This window comes from Rhinolophus ferrumequinum, chromosome 20 (genome assembly GCF_004115265.2).
Source record: "Rhinolophus ferrumequinum isolate MPI-CBG mRhiFer1 chromosome 20, mRhiFer1_v1.p, whole genome shotgun sequence".
Lineage (NCBI taxonomy): Eukaryota > Metazoa > Chordata > Mammalia > Chiroptera > Rhinolophidae > Rhinolophus > Rhinolophus ferrumequinum.
The window spans coordinates 30,620,712-30,639,669 of NC_046303.1; the positions used below are offsets into that span (position 1 = coordinate 30,620,712).

Consider the following 18,958-nt stretch of genomic DNA (forward strand, 5'->3'; position numbering starts at 1 on the left):
TTTCTCTAAGCATTACTGTGTAATTGGCATGTTGCCATTTCATTCTTCTTTTATCAGTGCTACTCTGTTTGGGGGCCCCCAACTTCCAGGGGTACAGAACCTTACAAAATCTTACCCATTTGACATAATTAGTTTCAAAGATACTTCCATTTTTACTCCAGACACTGAACAATTCTTAGCATTGCCACCCCACCATCAAAACTTATCTTTCCTATGTGCTATTCTTCCTCAGCATTACAGAGCTAACCTGACAAAGCTTTCTATATGTGGGTGTGTTATCAGCAGGTTACTGTTTAATGTGACCTCTTTCTTGGGTGGTGCATGTGTCTCATTAAGAGCAGATACTTCAGCTATCCTGGCAAAATGTTCGGAGAATATTGGCTCTTCAAGATGATTTCACGTTATAGCACACTGGCAGCTACCTTCTTTATCTATACATAGATCCAGCTCTGGAACACACACAGAGGCTTATCTTGCCTCGCTTCTACCGTGGCGCACTGGGAGACCTGGACAAACTGCCCTCCTCCCACCTGCCTTAGTTTCTTCATCTATAATCGAAAAGGGAGGAAGGCAGTACTCCAGATAATCTAGTCCTTTCTGCAACTAAAAGAGCAATGATTCTAAGTTTACCTTCATATGAAATAAACCAGGTTAAAAGAGAACTTTGTTAAAGATGCTGCTGTTTTTGTAACCCTCACTTGGCATCACACTCCAAAGACAATGAAGTAATTTAGGAGTGAAAAGGTATTGCATACATGGGTGGCCGGTTAGCTCAGTTGGTTAGAGCATGGTGCTTATAATACCAAGCTTGCCGGTTGGATCCCCGCATCGGCCACTGTGAGCTGCGCCTTCCTTAAAAAAAAAACCAAAAAGGTATTGTATCTATAGGAAGATATACTCATATATGTATATAACATGTATATATATATATATAAAATCTTACAGAATATAGGCTTTCTGAAGATAATAAAATGCTTTTTGACCAAACTCACATTCTGCAAAGCAAACTATATAAATCTTACTGAACTAGACAGTATATACCACAGTGTATTCTGATAAATATTTTTATTTTCTCCACTCTCAGGACCTTGTGACACCTAGAGTGGTTCTTCTGGCCACTTATTACTGCTCACACTGTTCTGTTGCGGGCTTCAGTATGTCTAGCCTGAGCTGTCTGAATCTTCAGTCTCATCACCATTATCATCTTCACTATCCATCAATGGGAAAGGAAGGTCTAAATTCATGTTTGTTGTGGAGGAATTACTTCCTACTTGAAATTCCTTTAACGTGCAAAAGCATGGACACCATGATGCTTCCTGTTGAGTAACATTTAAATATTCCTGTCGCAAGATGAGCTTGTAATGCTGTTATCCAATTACTTTGCATCCCACATACTGTAGGCACATATACACGTTTGTGTTAGTGAGGGTAAGGCTGAATTGCTGCATCGAAGAGACCTGCCTCCAATAAATCTTAGTGTCTTAAAGAAACAAATAAGTTCACTTCGCAATCGTGTGCCAGCCTGAACTGAGTATTGCCAGTTGGTAATTCTGCTGCATGGTGATCATTCAGAAACCCAGACGAAAGGTTGCTCACCTATCTTCATTATCTGCCCCTTACTTACAACCTAAATTCCATTTATGGGCTTAAAAATAGACCACACACTGGTAATTTTATTACTTTGTAGTTTAAAATGTGACCCATAAATGGACATATCTTTTCACCCTATAAATTTGCCTCTTGTTTTTTAAATCATGGCGTGGAACTATTTTTACATTTCGTGTATAGTGGACAAACTTGATAAAACATACAGGATTCTCTCTTTCTCTCTCTCTCAGGTATATTGAGGACCAAATAAATGAATCTGAAGGATTATTTTTTGTTATACACAATTTTTATGTTCTACAAAAAAAGTCAAGTGTTGATAATAAAGATCTGTTTTTTAATGTCTTTTTTTGCAGTCGTGTTAATATGCCAATGTCAGGCTGTCCTTTCCGTAGAGAAAACTAAATTTCAAAATATAAACAAAGGAATGAGTTCTTTTGTGCTGCATTTTTGTTTGTTGATGCTATATTTTTCTTCTGCGCTAAAATAATGCCTTTTTTTAATCATAAGTAATGACTTTAAATTGGCCAAAAAGGAAAAATAAAACAACAGCAATGTGTTGGCATATTCCAGGAGACAGTGGTGACTTTTTATTTTTATAGCGCATTGTGAAAGACATTTAACCAAAAAAGAAAAAAAAAAGTTTGAGAGACTGCTAAGAATGAAATATTTTTCAAGGTCTTTGGCTCCTTTTAAAAAAGTGACTCAACTGATGGTCAGCATTCATTTCAGAGAGATAAATAAATAGGAAGTCAAGAAAAGTAAATAGGCTTATAAATACGCATATTTAACAAAATTCAGAACATAAAAAAAGTTATGCTACTCACATTCACAGAACTCAAGTTTGTTTACCGCCCTGCAGAGCCAAGATATTCTATTGGATAAAATTGTCCCGTGGTTTCTCTGCGGGGCTCCATCTCTTGGGCAAGTAGACCCAAGGCAGCTAAGCAAATATTCTGGAGTTCTGTGTAGCTCAAGACCACCGCAAGGGCAAGGTCAGCTGGAGGAAGGGAGGGCAGCCTCCCTGTGGAGAGAGGGAGTGACTTCTAAGAATGAGATGGTCTCAGGGGCGACAGAAACCTGTTATGGACTCAGTGCCAAGATGCTGAGACTCCCAGACCAGGAAGGTCCCATTCTCACAGTCTCTTGAGATCACGTTAAATCTAGGGTCCCCTGTCTACCTCTGTCAAACAGCCAAGGACGCTGGGTGCAAAGTCCCAGCGAACTGCTTCTGAGTTCTCCCACGGCTGTCCCACAGAAGTTTTGGCCCAAATCATTTCCTGCTACATTTCCTTTCTCCATTGCCATGTATAAAAGTGTGATGGGGCATGAAAAATAGTATTGTGAGCCAAATATTACACTCTATTTGAAAAGACTGGCCTGATATCTTTAAATAAAAAATAATTTTGCTAGTAATTTCAAATGCCTGCCGACAAACTTGCAAGAAACTGGAAAGACCACAGGATGGGGTTGTATAGACTACAGTGCAGTAGAAAAGAGAAGAAGGACGTATCCTAAAAGCCTGGAGAAATGAGTCCCTAATTAGAAGATCTGACTTTGGTGTTGGACCTTGACAGCACTGGCTATCCTCAAGACCGTCCCATGCCACAAAAGGGTGAGCTAAAGTTACTTATACATATAATCGCTGCTTATATTAAGTCCGTATAAATTAATTACGGCAAACTATAATTTTCAGTGTTATAAGGAAGCCTCATACCTTGTAGTACATGTGACGTTAACAGAAATAGTTGCAAATTAAGGTTATCAAGTCACATATAATTAATGCAAAACATTTTTGGCAGGTAATTCAGTGGGAAGGCAGTCATTCTCTTCATTACTGTGAGGAGGCATGTGTACTAGCACACACACACACACAAGCAGGACACTCAAATAAGGCTGAAGAGGGAAAGATGAGGAAGGAAAAAGCACGAAGGAAAAAGTAGGACAGAACTGGAAGTCAAAACAAACTTCCATCTGAAATGATGTAATTAATAAATCAGGCAGAGAATGGCCCTCCAACATCAAAGTGATGTAAGAACAGGGACCCTCTCCAAAGCTCCATGTAGAATAAGGAAGTCATTTCACAGTACGAATTACAACAATATGCACAGCACTAGTCCTCCTTACTAGTCATAACAAAAATTACTTGAAACATATACAAAGTAAAGGAAAGAATTTTGGTTGTGAATATTGAGAATTCAAGAAGAGAGAAGTTATTTCCTCCAAAAGCTGGAAATCTACTAATATACACACACACACACATATATACATATATATACACATATCTATCTACATAGATATGTGTATATATATATATATATGTATATATACACACATCACACACACACACACACACACATACATACATACCAGGGGTGCCAAAAAATGTATACACATGACTTAATATTCATCTTTTGTTATCGGTATATTGAATATTACAATTTTAATACAGTTTTTTCCTTTCTTAAAATGTGTATACATGTTTTTGGTTATATATATATATACATATATATAGTCACTATATATATGTATATATCTATATATACATATATATATGTATATATCTATATATACATATATATATGTATATATATAATCTGTGACCTTATTAGTAAAAATTATTTTTCTCTTTTACTTTGACAGCCTGAAATAACTTAATCTTCTTGCAAATTTTTTAGAAAATAGACTGTAAGCATTCATATTATTGAACATATGATTAATGGCGATAAAAGAACAACAAAAAATTTCAGCTGAGGCATTTTTTGCTAAGAAAAGTTTTCCTGAACGAGTTTCCTGATGGCTTAGAAAAATAGAGTAGGGCATGTTCTGTGTAGATTAATGCTGTTTGGAAAGTTATAGGCTAGATTTTAAATCCATTTTATGATAATGACAGGTCACTTTAAGTACTGTCGTTCCATGTTGTTAAGTTAAATAAACTAAGAAACTGAACACTCCTTCTTTCACAATAGAAAAATCTGGCAGTTACCACCTTAACCAAGAGATCAAACGTAGTATTCCTAGCAATGGGACAAATTGTCATGCAATGCTTCTCGATGTGATGCTATGAGAAGTATGTAGCATAACCTATAAAGTGTTGTCACCAAATATTTACCCTGACCATAATTACAAGAAAACAAGCAAATCTAGACTATGGAACATTCTCTAAAATAATTGGTTAGAATTTAAGCTATTTACAACTTGATTTTTTTTTTTAATGAATTGTCTTCACAGTTACATTCTCAATTACATACCCATAGTTATTGGGTCTGACCCTTCAAAAATGTTAATGCCATGAAAAACAAAAAGAAAAGGAGACTATTCTAGACTAATTAAAGGAAACTGAAGAGACATAATAACCATACGTAATATATAACATTTGATTGGATCTTAAATAAAAAAATAACTGAAATAAAGGATATTTTTGGGACAATTGGAGAAATTTGAATATGGACTCTTTATTAGATATTATTAAATCAATATTAAATTTCTTGGGTGGTTTTGTGGGAGAATATCTTCATCCTTAGGAAATACATGCTGAAGTATTTAAGGGTAAAGTGTCAAGTTGCTTCCAAATATACATACAGATAGATACGTGAGTGTACACAGAGAGAGAGGTAAAAGCAAATGTTGCAAAATGTTAACAATTGATGAATCCAGGACAAGGGTATATGAGCTTTCATTGTACTATTCTTTCAACTTTCCAGTGGATTTGAAATTGTTTACGGACACTGAGTTACAAAATAGTAGATGTGGGCTGTTTCTCGTTTTAGAAATATTTCAGGTAATAAATGAAGAAGGAATGACAGAATTAGAACATCTCCATTGTGTAATTTCTAATATACTTGTAGATCTGAGCACTTAGCATCATTGGCCATAAAAGCTAAAATAATCAGATATTTTTTTGCGTTTTAAAAGAACACACCACAATTATAAAGTGATCCTTGATAAAAAATATCAGACCTATATCTGACTAAACCTCTTAGTCAGCTGTTTTCAAACATCAGCAGAATCAGAATCACCTGGAAGGCTGGTTAAACCACGGAGTTTCTGATTTGATAGGCCTAGGGGAAGGTTCAATAATTTGCATTTCTAGCAAGTTCCCCAGTGATGCTGAGGCTCTAGGAAAAAACTCTCTAGATCAATATACTAATTTACAAGAACTATATATGACAGAGAAACATGTCAAATAATACCATGAGGATGCTATTGACAAAAACAGATTGTGGGTAAGTAAAGAAAAAAACACTCTGTGCTTCTTTAATAAATAAATAGTAATTTCAACCTGTAGGTTGAAAGAGATTTAAAAAATATACCAATAAATTGCAGTATGTTAAATTGTATCAGATTCTTATTTGACTGCTTTTTAAAAACATTTATTACATTTATGAGACAATTAGAAATTTGACCATTGACTGGATGAATTATAGTTAATATTTTAGGTGTGTTAGTGGTATTATTTTTAAGAGTTCTCCATAATTCTCAATAGCTTTACCGATTCTTATTCTCTAACAAGAATATTTTTTATCCTAACTTGTTTCATCTTTAATATTTCCGTCTAGCTTTTTTAAAATCCTCCTTTCCCTGCTGATGACTCAACTCTTGGGAATCTGAAATGGCCGTCACCATTCTTTTCATGGCTAAATTCTCTTTGCACTGGTGCCAGCATAAGTCTTTCCTGAACCCAAGGTACACATGTGTTGCTTTCCTCATTATTTTGACATTTTGAATATTTTGACCAAACATTATTTTGACCAAACATACCAATATTCAATATAAGTTCTATTTTAATTACAAGCACAATATCAAAGCTTAAGTTTAGTTTTATTGTGAAAATGCCATATGTAAAGGGTATATGATGAATGTAGAGTTTAAAGAATAGCAAATGAAAACCTGTACGTTGACCACACAGCTTAAGAACGAGGACATTTTCAGCACACATAGAAAATCCCCGTGTGCCCCATCTAAATCACCTCCCTCATCATGCGCCCTGAAAGTAAGCACTATGCTGAATTTTGTGCTAATTATTCATTTTCTGTAATATATAGTTTCACCAGCTAACACTAGTTTTATCCATTTTGATGTTTGTATAGACAGAATCATACCACATGCATTTTTCTGTTTTTGTTGTTGCTGTTTTGGAAATTTAGTTATAAAGACTTGTACAGCAGTAATCCATCCACTTATACTGCTGTATAGTATTCATTTGTGCAGATATTCAAAGATTCATTTGTGCAGATATTCAAAGATATTCAAAGATAAATGTTATTTATCAGTTCTTGTGTTGATGGGTATTGTACCTCTTCCTTTCCAAATTTTAAGCTTTGTCATTTGATTACACTATTAACTCTATTACAAAGTTATACGAAAATGGCAAAGGAGAGCTGACTTTTTAAAGTCAGTTCTTCCTGACTTCAGGGGAATGACTCCAGTGTTTCCCACTAATCCTGATGCTGGCTCTTGGGCTGAAACGTACATTTATAGCATGTTAAGGATATATTCATCTATTATTATTTGAGTGTTTTCGTCAAAAATTGTTACTAAATTTTGTCAGTTTCTGTTCATCATTTATGGAGATGATTATGTCATTCTTCTAATTAGTTCTTTCCATTAAATGATTTCTTGATATAGAAGTATCATTGATTAATGGGGGAAACGCCCCTTGCCAATGATGCTTTCATCTTAAATTTTATTGCTAGAGTTTATTTTGGAGTTTAGTATTAATATTTATAAGTGAAATTGGTCTTCAGGCCCCCCCCCCCTTTTTTTTTTTTTTGCTTTTTTTTACAATCTGTCAGATTTTGGAGTCAATATAATTTACTTCATAAAAATAATTTGGAATACTACTGTTTTTAATGCTGTGGCTATCTAAATAGAATTGGTATTGTATTCTCTTCAAAGTTTTGGAATAATTTTCCATAGAATCAAATGGATCTGGATCTTTTCTTTATTAATTTTCTCTATTTCTTCTAAGGACATAATTTTGTTTAGATTTTTCTATGTCTTCTGATATCAGTTTTGGTATATTATATTTTCCTAGATAAAAGTCATTTTGTTCATGCAGGTTTTCAAATATACTTTCACATTTCTGAGTGAAGTGTTCTCTTATTTTTCTTTCAATTTCTTCTGTTTTTGTCATTATTTCCTTATTATCATTTCTTCTTTTATTTATTTATTTTTGTCCTTTTTGGATTAACTTGCCTAGTGTTTTATCTATTTTAGTATTTTAAAGAACTTTTAATATTTATTTATTAGCTCTATATTTTCTGTTCTAAATCACTATTTTGTTATTAATTCCTTCCACTTGCTTTGCTTCATCTTTTTTTTCTTTTTCAGCCAGGTGCTAAAACTTTATTAGTTATTCACTCTTCAGATTCTTCTAACAAAATTATTTAAAGCTATTGAATTTTTCTCTAAAGTCTGCTGTAGCTCTATTCCATATGTCTGGATAGTTAGTGTTCTAATTATTGTGCTTTTGTAGAAATTCTGTGATTTTAGTTTGGATTTCTTTGTTAACATAGAAGTTACTTAACAGAGAACTTTTTAGATTTTAGGCAATAAGAATTGTTTTTCATAAATTAGTTTGTAGTTTATAATTTTATGTCATTGTATCATGTAATGTTGGCTGTATTGTTTCTACCTTTTGGAGTTTGTTATTTGTTTTAAATGACCTGGCACATAGTTACTTTCTGGTGTATATTCAGAAAGCAACTGAAAATATTTTCTAGTTTCATGGTACAGGTTTTGCAATTTATATGTGTATGTATATATGTATTAGACCCACCCTATTAACTTTTTTATTATTGTTCTATATATACTTACAAATATTTCTCATCCATTTGACTTGTCATTAACTTCTTCTCCCTTTCTGGGCACATGGTAGAAATGTTTCACCCCACCCGCCTTTAGGTTAGAGATGGCTATGTTTGTTGCTTTGGATAAGGAAATCTGAGCAAAAGTTGCATGCATCACTTCCAAGTAAAAGCCTTTAAATGCTCGTACACTATTTACCATGGTCTCATTTGCTTGCCGGGTGGGGAACATTCGAAATAAAGGAAACTCCCTGAGACTACATCTCTTAGTGAAGAAGACATTGAGAACAGGACCCTGCTGACCAATAACGCATATGTAAATATGAGCAAGAATTAAATATTTTTAGTTTAAGCTACTGGGATTTGGAGGTTGTTTGTTACTTAGCAGGATAGGCTTAACCTAGTCCATCCAAATATAGAATTAATGGATACAATACACTTCATAGTAGGTTGATTCAGCAGCCCAATTATGTAATCAAAGACTCAAATTTTTCCACCTTTAACTCTTGAAAATGGTAGTTCTTGCTGTAACAAGAGGTAGTAGTTCTAGGACTTATATTGAGACATGAAGTAGCAAAAGCAAGAAGGAAAAGCATCTTTATTTTAGCTTTGTCTTAGTAGCAGGGTAGCTCCCTGATGCACTGCCGCAAAAGGCACCTTATACCTCATTGGCTAGAATTGTGTCAAATGCCTATTTCTGAACCAATCACTGGCTAGTGAGTTGGAATTTTCATGATTGACATAGATGAATGATCTGGAATAAAATTGATGTTGGGGTGTCAACCACAATGACTTCTATTAATAAAAATTATCTCTATTAGTGTGTATACATATGTAGGTATTATTGTTTTTAAATATTTTAATAGTTATAAAAATCATCCCATAGAATTATCTTGGTAAATATAAGACATAATCTGCTTTTACCATTTCAGAGTCATTATTTTTCCTCAATTTAAAAATTGTTGTTTTCTTTGGTGATAGTTTATATGTTGTTTATTATTTAGACCTTTATTTATAAAAATATCCACTTACATGTTATAAATAGAAAGAGAAAAAGTGAAAATATGTTAAATTTTAACCCAGAGTAAGCAATGATCTAAGTGTATTTGTATTTTGGAAAATATATATCTGTATGTTGCCTGAGAAAGTCTACAAATATCGGAATATGGACTACATATTAGAATATGTGTTTTCTTTTAAGATTTTTATTAAAATATAGCTAACATATTACATTACTTTTCAAATATCACTTTAACCAAGGTTTCCGTAGTTTCTGACAAGTCAACTAAGTTTGGCCCCATCTTCAAAACATATCAGGAGCTATCTACTTCTCACCACCTCCATTCCTGTCATCCTAGTTTAACCCACCAATTCCACTTGCCTAGGTATATAATGGTCCCCCAATCTATTTTCCCTGCTTCTGCCTTTGCTTGCCTTCAATCTATCTTTACCACAATAGCCAATGTGATCCTGAAACACAAGTCAGATCATATTCCTTTCCTGCTGATGGTATCTCCTACTCTTCTCCCTGTTGCTCCTGGTCTTCCAGACTCTCTGGCTACCTTGCTGTTTCTACACCCTGCTAAGCATGCCCTTGTACTTGCGGCTGTCTGTGTTTGTATTTCTCTTCCTTCAGAAACTTATCACATCAGGCTCACTAACTCACCTCTTTTATGTCACCTTCTCAGTGACACCTTCCCTGAATACCCCATCTAAAATGTCCACACCCCAAGTACTCCATTTTTCTTCTCTGCTTTATTTTTCTTCTAATTAGTTAGCACCATTTAACATACTCTATTATATCATCTTGGTTTTTCTTTTTGGTCCGTCTCCCTCTCGAAAATGGAAGGTCCATGAAAGCAAGCATTTTTTATGTCTTGTTTAGTGTTGTATTTCCAATGCTTAAATATGCATGGCACATTGTAGGTGCTCAATAAATATTTGTTAGAAGAATGAATAAATGCCTGAATGAATTCTTTAGCATCCTCATGATTGATTTTTTTTTTTAAAGGATGTTCATTTGTTGGGAGAGGTTCCAAGTATCTGTTTATCCAAGTATCTAGCTTAAGAAAGTTTGAATTTCCCTTTTGAATAGGTTGGAAATTATATATAGCTATAGATAAATTATATAATTTCTGATTATCAAAGTAACATTATTTTATAAATGTGGAAAATGCAGAAAAATAAAATAAAATTAACTTGTAATCCAGCCACCCAGAGACTGGTAACATTTTGGTAAACTTCTTTCCAGACCCATTTAATTTCAGTGATACTTTATTTTCAAGTTTCCTTATCCCCATGACAAGGAATGGAACAAACAAACTGAAGAACTCAAAGCTGAGTGTGGTTTCATGCTTCTAGCAAAATCCCATCCTCACAGTTCACTAACAGCCACAAGCACTTCCATGGAATTTTTGGGTGCTACTATTTTTCTTTTCCAAGAAAGCATGCTGTAATTTGGACATTTAAGTTACCCAAACTTCCATGAAGGATCTTCTTTCTAAAGTGATCTCAGAATTCCCAAAAAACTAAATATTTGGAATTTGGGGAATTCACGTTGATTAATATTATGAGCAACTCATTGAGGTTTTAATTCCACTTCTACAACTTTCTGGCTGTGAGGCTTTGGGCAAGTTACCCTCTCTTAGCTATGGGTTGCTTAATTAGAATTGGAGATAGCATCTCCCTCACAATTTACTGTGAGGATCAAATACAGTAGTGGAGAAATGTTCTAAAACCTGTAAAGACAAGACAACTATAAAGGATTATAATTGTAATTAAAATGTGGTAGATCTTAGGGTAACAATGACAAAATGAAACAGACATGCCACCACTCCTAAGAAACCCAGGGGGAAAAGGCTAATCAACCCTAGCAGGTTTCCTATTCTTGCCCTTGTGCTATTTCTAATCATGGGTTTGTGCTTCCCCCCCCTCCCCCCGCCAGAGCATGGGGGGAGGGCGGGTGGGGAGGGAGAGGGAGAGAGAGAGAGAGAGAGAGAGTTTCCTCACCTGCCATTCATTGTTGTATTCTTATTATTTGTGTATTACAGTGATTCTCAGTGTAAAAAAAAATTAAATGTTGATTTAAAAACATAATATCCCACAGAAAACTTGTTAGATAGTATTCTGAGTGCTTTTACACATTCTAACACAGATACAGCAAAATGTAGTAGAAATTATATAGATGGAGAGCCAGATGACCTGTGTCCTAGTTCAGCCTGTTAATAACCAAATATGACATTGGCCAAGTCAATTTCCTTATCTGCTGGTGAATGGAAAGATGCCTAAGGTCTCTCTCAGCTCCAAAATTCCATGAACTCTGACCCTTACAATGATAGATGCAGCCTTTGGTGAAACTAATTTTTGAGAAGAGGGATTGAGGAATCATTAGCTTAATCTTTACTTGCTTAGTAAAAACAAGCTTCAGTATTCTGTACTGTGAAATACATTTGGAATTTGTTAAATCATTTACAGTTGTTTACTGTTTAAATGTAATAATATTCTTTGATGTTCTCTAATTATCATGCATGTTTAAAAATGAGTTCTGAATGCTTCTCTGCTTAATTAAAACTCAGTCGAAATTTGTTGAATTTTAAAGAAACATTTGATTTGAAAAACAAGTCATACATCCAGTAACCTTCAGTATTTCACAAAGAACTCATAAAACATTTTTTTAAAAAAATAAGGTAATGTGAATGAGAGATGAGCATTGAAGTAAATGCGGGGGACATTTGAGATCTATCATTTTTCAAACTACCCTCTTTTTTCTCATCAATTCTTTATGGTGATATTTATTCTGTTGTTTCTAACAACCATTTATTCTCCTATGTGAAAGTCTATGAAATATCCATAAACCCTCAGAATGAATGAAATCACTTTGTAAATCATGAACAAAGCATTCTGTGATAATGTCAACTGGTTGGACTCACCAGATGAAGTAGTGAAATAAAAATAGGGATGGTTTTCATACAAAGACAGTTCATTCAACATTTGTGTCTTTCTACGAGTCGATTAAATGTTTTTAGAGTTACTCGTTTGTGGATATATTCTCTGGATAATGTCTTAAAAATGGCAAGTCTGACTCTTATACATCACTGGTGTGTAAATTGGTGAAAACACATATTCCTCTTTTAGGAATTTCTTCTACAGATATACTTACATAAGTGTGCAAAAATACATGCTCATTGTGACATTGTTTATAATACTAACAAGGACTAGAAACGACCTCAATACATACAAAAGCGGTTGGGGAGGTTAGATTAAAATCAATTCATACAGAAAGATATGATACAGATGTTTAAAAAAGATTTATGTGCTAATGGGAAATGATCTCTAAAATATTTTACCAAGTGAAAAAAGAAAGAAGAAAACATAGTGTATAGTATATTCCCAAATGTAAACAAATGGCATATACCTGTTTGCATACATTCTCTGTAAGGATACACAAAAAACTGGTGATGATAATTGCCTGCTTTTTAAAAATCGTGAGTATGAATTGCCATTTCAATAAAAAGTAGTTAATTAAAAAACTTTGATCGTTTTTCATTACATCATATTAGCAAATAGTATTTCTTTTCTTAAGCTTATTATGATATTACTGATGATATTCCCTAGGCTATATATCAAATCTTTATGACTTACTGATTTAAATGTATTTTTTTGATTTGAAAATTATTTAAATGATTTAAAATGTATTTTTTAAAGATTTTTATTAAAATATACTAACATACAATATTGTATTGTTTTCAGCTGTACACCATAGTTATTTAACATTTATTTACCTAAAGAAGTGATCACCATGATAGGTCCAGCAACCATCTGACACTGTACCACACTATCACAATATTATTGACAATATTCCTTATGCTGTACATTACATCCCCATGACTTATTTGTTTTATACCAGGAAATTTTAACTTCTTATTCCCCTTCAAATTTTTCTCCACTTTTAAAAATTTTTCGATTACAGTTGGCATTCAATATTATTTTATATTAATTTCAGGTGTACAGCATAGTGGTTAGACATTTATTTTACTTAAAAGTGATCCCACTGACTAGTCTAGTACCCACCTGGCACTATATACATAGTTATTACCATATTATTGACTGTATCCCCTATGCTTTACTTTGCATCCCCATAATTATTTTGTAACTACCAGTTTGTACTTCTTAATCTTTTCCCCTACCTCCTCAACCCCCCTCTCATTTGGCACCCATCAAAATGTTCTCTGTATCTATGAGTTTGTTTCTTTATTTTGTTCTTTAGAGTCCACATATAAACAAAATCACACTGCATCAGTTTTTTTCTGTCTGACATACTCCACTAGCACAATGCCCTTCAGGCCCATCCATGCTACTGCGGATGACAAGAACCCCTTCCCTTCCATGGCTGAGCAACATTCCATTGTATATAGGAGATCAGACAATTAAGTTCCCGAAGATGTTGCTAACTTTTCTTGATATCCAAGAAATTATTCATTATGAATTTGTACCAACTGGACAAACAGTTAACCAAGTTTACTATTTGGAAGTGCTGAAAAAGCTGTGTGAAAAAGTGAGACGACCTGAATTTTTCGCCAATAAAACATGGCTCCTGCATCACGACAATGCACCAGCTCACACGGCACTGTCTGAGAGGGAGTTTTTAGCCAGTAAACAAATAACTGTATTGGAACACCCACCCTACTCACCTGATCTGACCCCCAATGACTCCTTTCTTTACCTGAAGATAAAGGAAATATTGAAAGGAAGACATTTTGATGGCATTCAAGACATCAAGTGTAATACGATGACAGCAGCTGTGATGGCCATTCCAGAAAGAGTTCCAAAACTGCTTTGAAGGTGCTGATATCGGTGCATAGTTTCCCAAGGGGAGTATTTAGAAGGTGACCATAATGATATTCAGCAATAAGGTAACCTGTTTCCCCGAAAATAAGACCTAGCCTGACAATCAGCTCTAATGCATCTTTTGGAGCAAAAATTAATATAAGACCCGGTATTATATTATATATATCATATCATATCATATCATATCATATCATTTCATATTATTATAAAGACTGAGTGTTATAGTAAAATAAGACCAGGTCTTACATTAATTTTTGCTCCAAAAGATGCATTAAAGCTGATTGTCTTATTTTCGGGGAAACACAGTATATAGTACTTTTTCTAGAACGAGTTTTCAAGCTTAATTGTCTGACCTTGTATGCCCCACCTCCTCTTTATCCATTCATTGCTTGAAGGATACCTAAGCTGCCTCTACATCTTGGCCACTGTAAACAGTGCTGCAATAAACATATGGATGTACATATCCCCTCGAAATAGTGTTTTGAGTTTCTTCAGATACTCATCCAGAAGTGGGATTACTGGATCCTTCTTTGTCACTTGTTATAGCCTTTGTTTTAAAGTCTATTTTGTCTGGTATAAGTATTGCTACCCTAGCTGTTTCTTTGGGTTTTTTTTTTTTTCCATTTTTATTTTCATGAAATATCTTTTTTCCATCGCTTTACTTTCAGTCTGTGTGTGTCCTTAGATCTGAAGTGAGTCTCTTGTAGGCATCGTATGTGAGGGTCTTGTTTTTTTATCCATTCAGCCACACTATCTTTTGATTGAAACATTTAATCCATTTAAATTTAAAGTAATTGTTGATAAATGTGTAGTTATTGGCATTTTATTGATTATTTATTTATTTATTTATTTATTTATTTATTTATTTATTTATTGTCTTAAATCCTCCTAACATTCCTTGTAATACTGGTTTGGTGGTAATGAACACCTTTAGCTTTTTCTTTTCTGGAAAGCTCTTTATCTGTCCTCGGGTTGTAAATGATAGCTTTGCAGGGTAGAGAAATCTTGGTTGTAGGTCATATTCACTTTGAATATTTCATGCCAATCCCTTCTGACCTTCAAAGTTTCAGTTGAGAAATCAACTGACAGTCTTATGGGAGCTCCTTTGTAGATAACTAACTGCTTTTCTCTTGCTGCTTTTAAGATTCTCCCTTTGTCTCTAACCTTTGGCATTTTAATTATGATGTGTCTTGGTGTGGGCATTTTTGGGTTCACCTTTCGCTTCCTGGGGTTGTATGTCTTTCCCTCACCAGTTTAGGGAAGTTTTCCATCATTATTTCTGCAAACAGGTTTTCAAATCTGAGCACTTCCTCTTAACCTTCTGGTACCTCTAAGATGTGAACAATGATATGCTTGATGTTGTCCCAGAGGTCCCTTAAACTATCCTCATTTTTTTGGATTTTTCTTTCTTTTTGTTGTTCTGTTTGGGTCTTTTATGCTACGTCACTGATTCAATATTCTAGTTTACGTAATCCGTTGATTCCCTCTAACGTAGTCTTCATTTCAGTTATTGTTTCTTGATTTTTGACGGGTTCTTTTTTATGTTTCCTATGTCCATTTTTATGTTTCCTATCTCTTTGTTGAAGTTCTCCCTGAGATCATTGAGCATCCTTATAACCAGTGTTTTGAACTCTGCATTTTGTAGATTGCTTGTCTCCATTTTGTTTAGTTATTTTTCGGGAGCTTTGTTCTATTCCTTCATTTGGGACATGTTTCTTTGTCTCCCCATTTTGGCTGCCACCCTGTGTTTCTGTATATGTATTAGGTAGGGCAGCTATGCCTCCTGTTCTTAGTAGAGTGGCCTTATGCAGTAGGTGTCCTGTGGGGCTCAGTGGTGCAATCTCCCTTGTAACCAGAGTCGGGTGCTCCAGGTGTGTCCCTTGTGTGGGTTGTGAATAAAGAGCTTGTCAATAAAAGTTTATGATTATAATTTATAAATGAAACATCAATCAACACAATTGTGGCAGGAACAGGGACTGATTCATGGAAGCTAAAAGGTCTTTGAGTTATCAAAACACTCCATTTGAAATAACCAGCTATCCCCTCTACCTTTACCTCATCCCTTCTTATTCTTAAAGACTTGAGTCTAGGGTCACTTTCTCATGGAAACCTTTTGTAATTCTCTTCCTTTTCTGCAGGCTGATGATCTTTAGACAGAAGTATTAATTGAAACCATGCAAGTAAGCGAGGTGGTCCAAAGAGTCTGTGACATAGAGAACAACAACAAGAATAATAAAAATAAATAAATAACATAGTTGTTAGAGATACAGGCTATAGATGGCTGCCCAAATTCAATTCTAGATCCCCTGAACAAACGTATGACCCAAACACTTGCTAAACTAAGAAGAGGAGAAAGAGATTTATGTATATTCCTTTAAAGATGGTGGATAATCCATTTTATTTATTTTCATGAACATGAGGATGTGTCAGGGGCAGGAAAATTTTGTAAGGAAATCTGTTGACAAAGTTAATAAGCTTGCAACCAATTGCTGGCCTTGTTTTTCATCCTTAAGTATCCCATATCTTTTTTTCACTCTTGTTGCAGTTACTGACTGAAACATTTGTATTTGTCTCTCACCAGACCAGGAAAAAAAAAAAAAAAAGATCATGAAAGGTAAGAGACTTGTAGCTGATTAAAATCCAAAATAGAAGAGGAATAGTCACCTCCGAGTTGATAAGTTGATGTCTTCCCTGTTCATCTAAGCTATGGCACTCCTCATCTGATGTGGTAGGCATATTAATGACTCCCCAAAGATGTCCTCATCCAAATCTCTGAAACCTGTGACTACATTACCTCACGTGGTCAAAAGCACTTTGCAGATATGATTAAACTATGAGATGGAGAGATTTATCTTGGGAGAATTTTTAGTGCACCCAGTGTAACCATGAATGTCCTTGTAAGCAGAGGCAGGAGAGAGTTGAGTCAGGGAAGGGATTTGAAGATGCTAAACTTCTGGTTTTAAAGATAGAAAGAGGAACGGTAAGCCAAGGAACACAGACAGCTTCTGGAAGCAGGAAAAGGCAAAGAAAAACAGTCTCTGCTGAAGCCTCCAGAAAGAATATAGCCCTGGCAACACCCTGATTTTAGCCCAACAAGACTGAATTTGTACTTTTCTGACCTCCAGAACGAAGTGATAATAAACTTGCACTGTTTTAACTATAAAATATGTGATAATTTGACACAGCAGCAGTAGGAAATTAATACACCAAATCACCTACATTATTTTTTTCTCATCCTTCTCTCTACCTGAAATTCTGTTGTTCAGTTGATTTATTGGTTGATTCTTTGCCACTCCCTCAGGAATATAAACTCCACAAGATGAAGCAGTGTAGCCTCAGAAAGAGCTCATTGCATGTCATAGTGAGTGAATGAATTACTAATGAGGTTGTTGAAATTGTTTGACATTATTCAACGACACCAGAGAACACGAACATGGTATTCATTCTGATGCATTCTTAGGAATCTACTAGGCACCAAGCAACATGGGAAGAGTTGGGATGGAGAAAGGTATAATCCCTGCCACTCAGATCTCAATCTAATTACATGGAGTAATGATGTAATATTGATTCTAAGGTTGTTTTCAATGTTGAGTATCTTTTCATATGTCTATTGGCATCTGTATGTCTTCTTTGAAGAACGGTCTATTCGGGTCCTCTGCCCATTTTTTAATTGGATTGTTTGGGGGTTTTTTTTGTTGAGTTGTATGAGTTCCTTATATATTTTGAATATTAGCCTCTTATCGGAGATGTTTGCAAAAAATCTCACATCCGGTTGGTTGCCTCTTTATTTTGTCTATGCTTTTTTTTTTTGCTGTGCAGAAGCTTTTTAGTTTGATATAGTCCCATTCATTTATTTTAGCTTTTCCTTCCCTTGCCTTTGAGGTCAAATTAATAAAATCTTCTTTGAACCCAAGTTTCCTAAGTTTAGTACTATGCTTTCTTCTATGCAGTTTATTGTTTCAGGTCTTATGTTTAGGTCTTTGATCTATTTTGTGTTAATTTTGGTACACAGTGACCAATAGTTTCACGGTTACCAGAGAGTAATGGGGGAGGGGGTGGTAGATGAGGGTAAACAGGAGCAAACATGTGGTGATGGAAGGAGAACTGACTCTGGGTGGTGAACACACAATGGGATTTATAGATGATGTATTACAGAATTGTACACTTGAAACCTATATAACTTTACTAACCATTGTCACCCCAATAAACTTTAATTAAAAACCAAAATATTATTCTTTTCAAGCAATTAAAATGTAAATGTAAAAGCAATGTTTTGGAAGTCCATGTTTTAAAAGAAAAATATGGTGAAAATAGTGGTGGAGGGCATTGGCTTTAGACTCAGGCCATTTAGTTAAGAATCCTTATTCCTCCACTACCTGGTGACCCAGGTCACCCTGGGGTCATTACTTAATTTTCCCAGCCTTAGTTCCTCATCAGTAAAATGGGGACAATGAGCTGCATGCCACAAGGGCTTTTTTAAAAATTAAATGAGAAAATATATACAAGAGACTTTAGTGTTAGGCCTGGCACAAAATAATAGTTCATTAAGTGATAACTTAGAGTCTGATTCATTTCTCAATGTTCAGAGGCAATTTTTATAAAACTAGATGATTTGCTAAGCTTCTCTCACCAGGAACCTCTCTGGAGTTGAGTTATCTTATTTGGAAGATCTTTGCTTCCCACATCTCCCCACTACT

General features: G+C 34.7%; 1 non-coding gene across 1 annotated transcript; it reads left to right on the forward strand.

The window, feature by feature from the left end:
- Positions 1-761: 761 nt before the first annotated feature.
- On the forward strand, positions 762-835 carry TRNAI-UAU (transfer RNA isoleucine (anticodon UAU)). Its single transcript has one exon. It is a non-coding gene; the product is annotated as a tRNA-Ile (tRNA).
- The last annotated feature ends 18,123 nt before the right edge of the window (positions 836-18,958 follow it).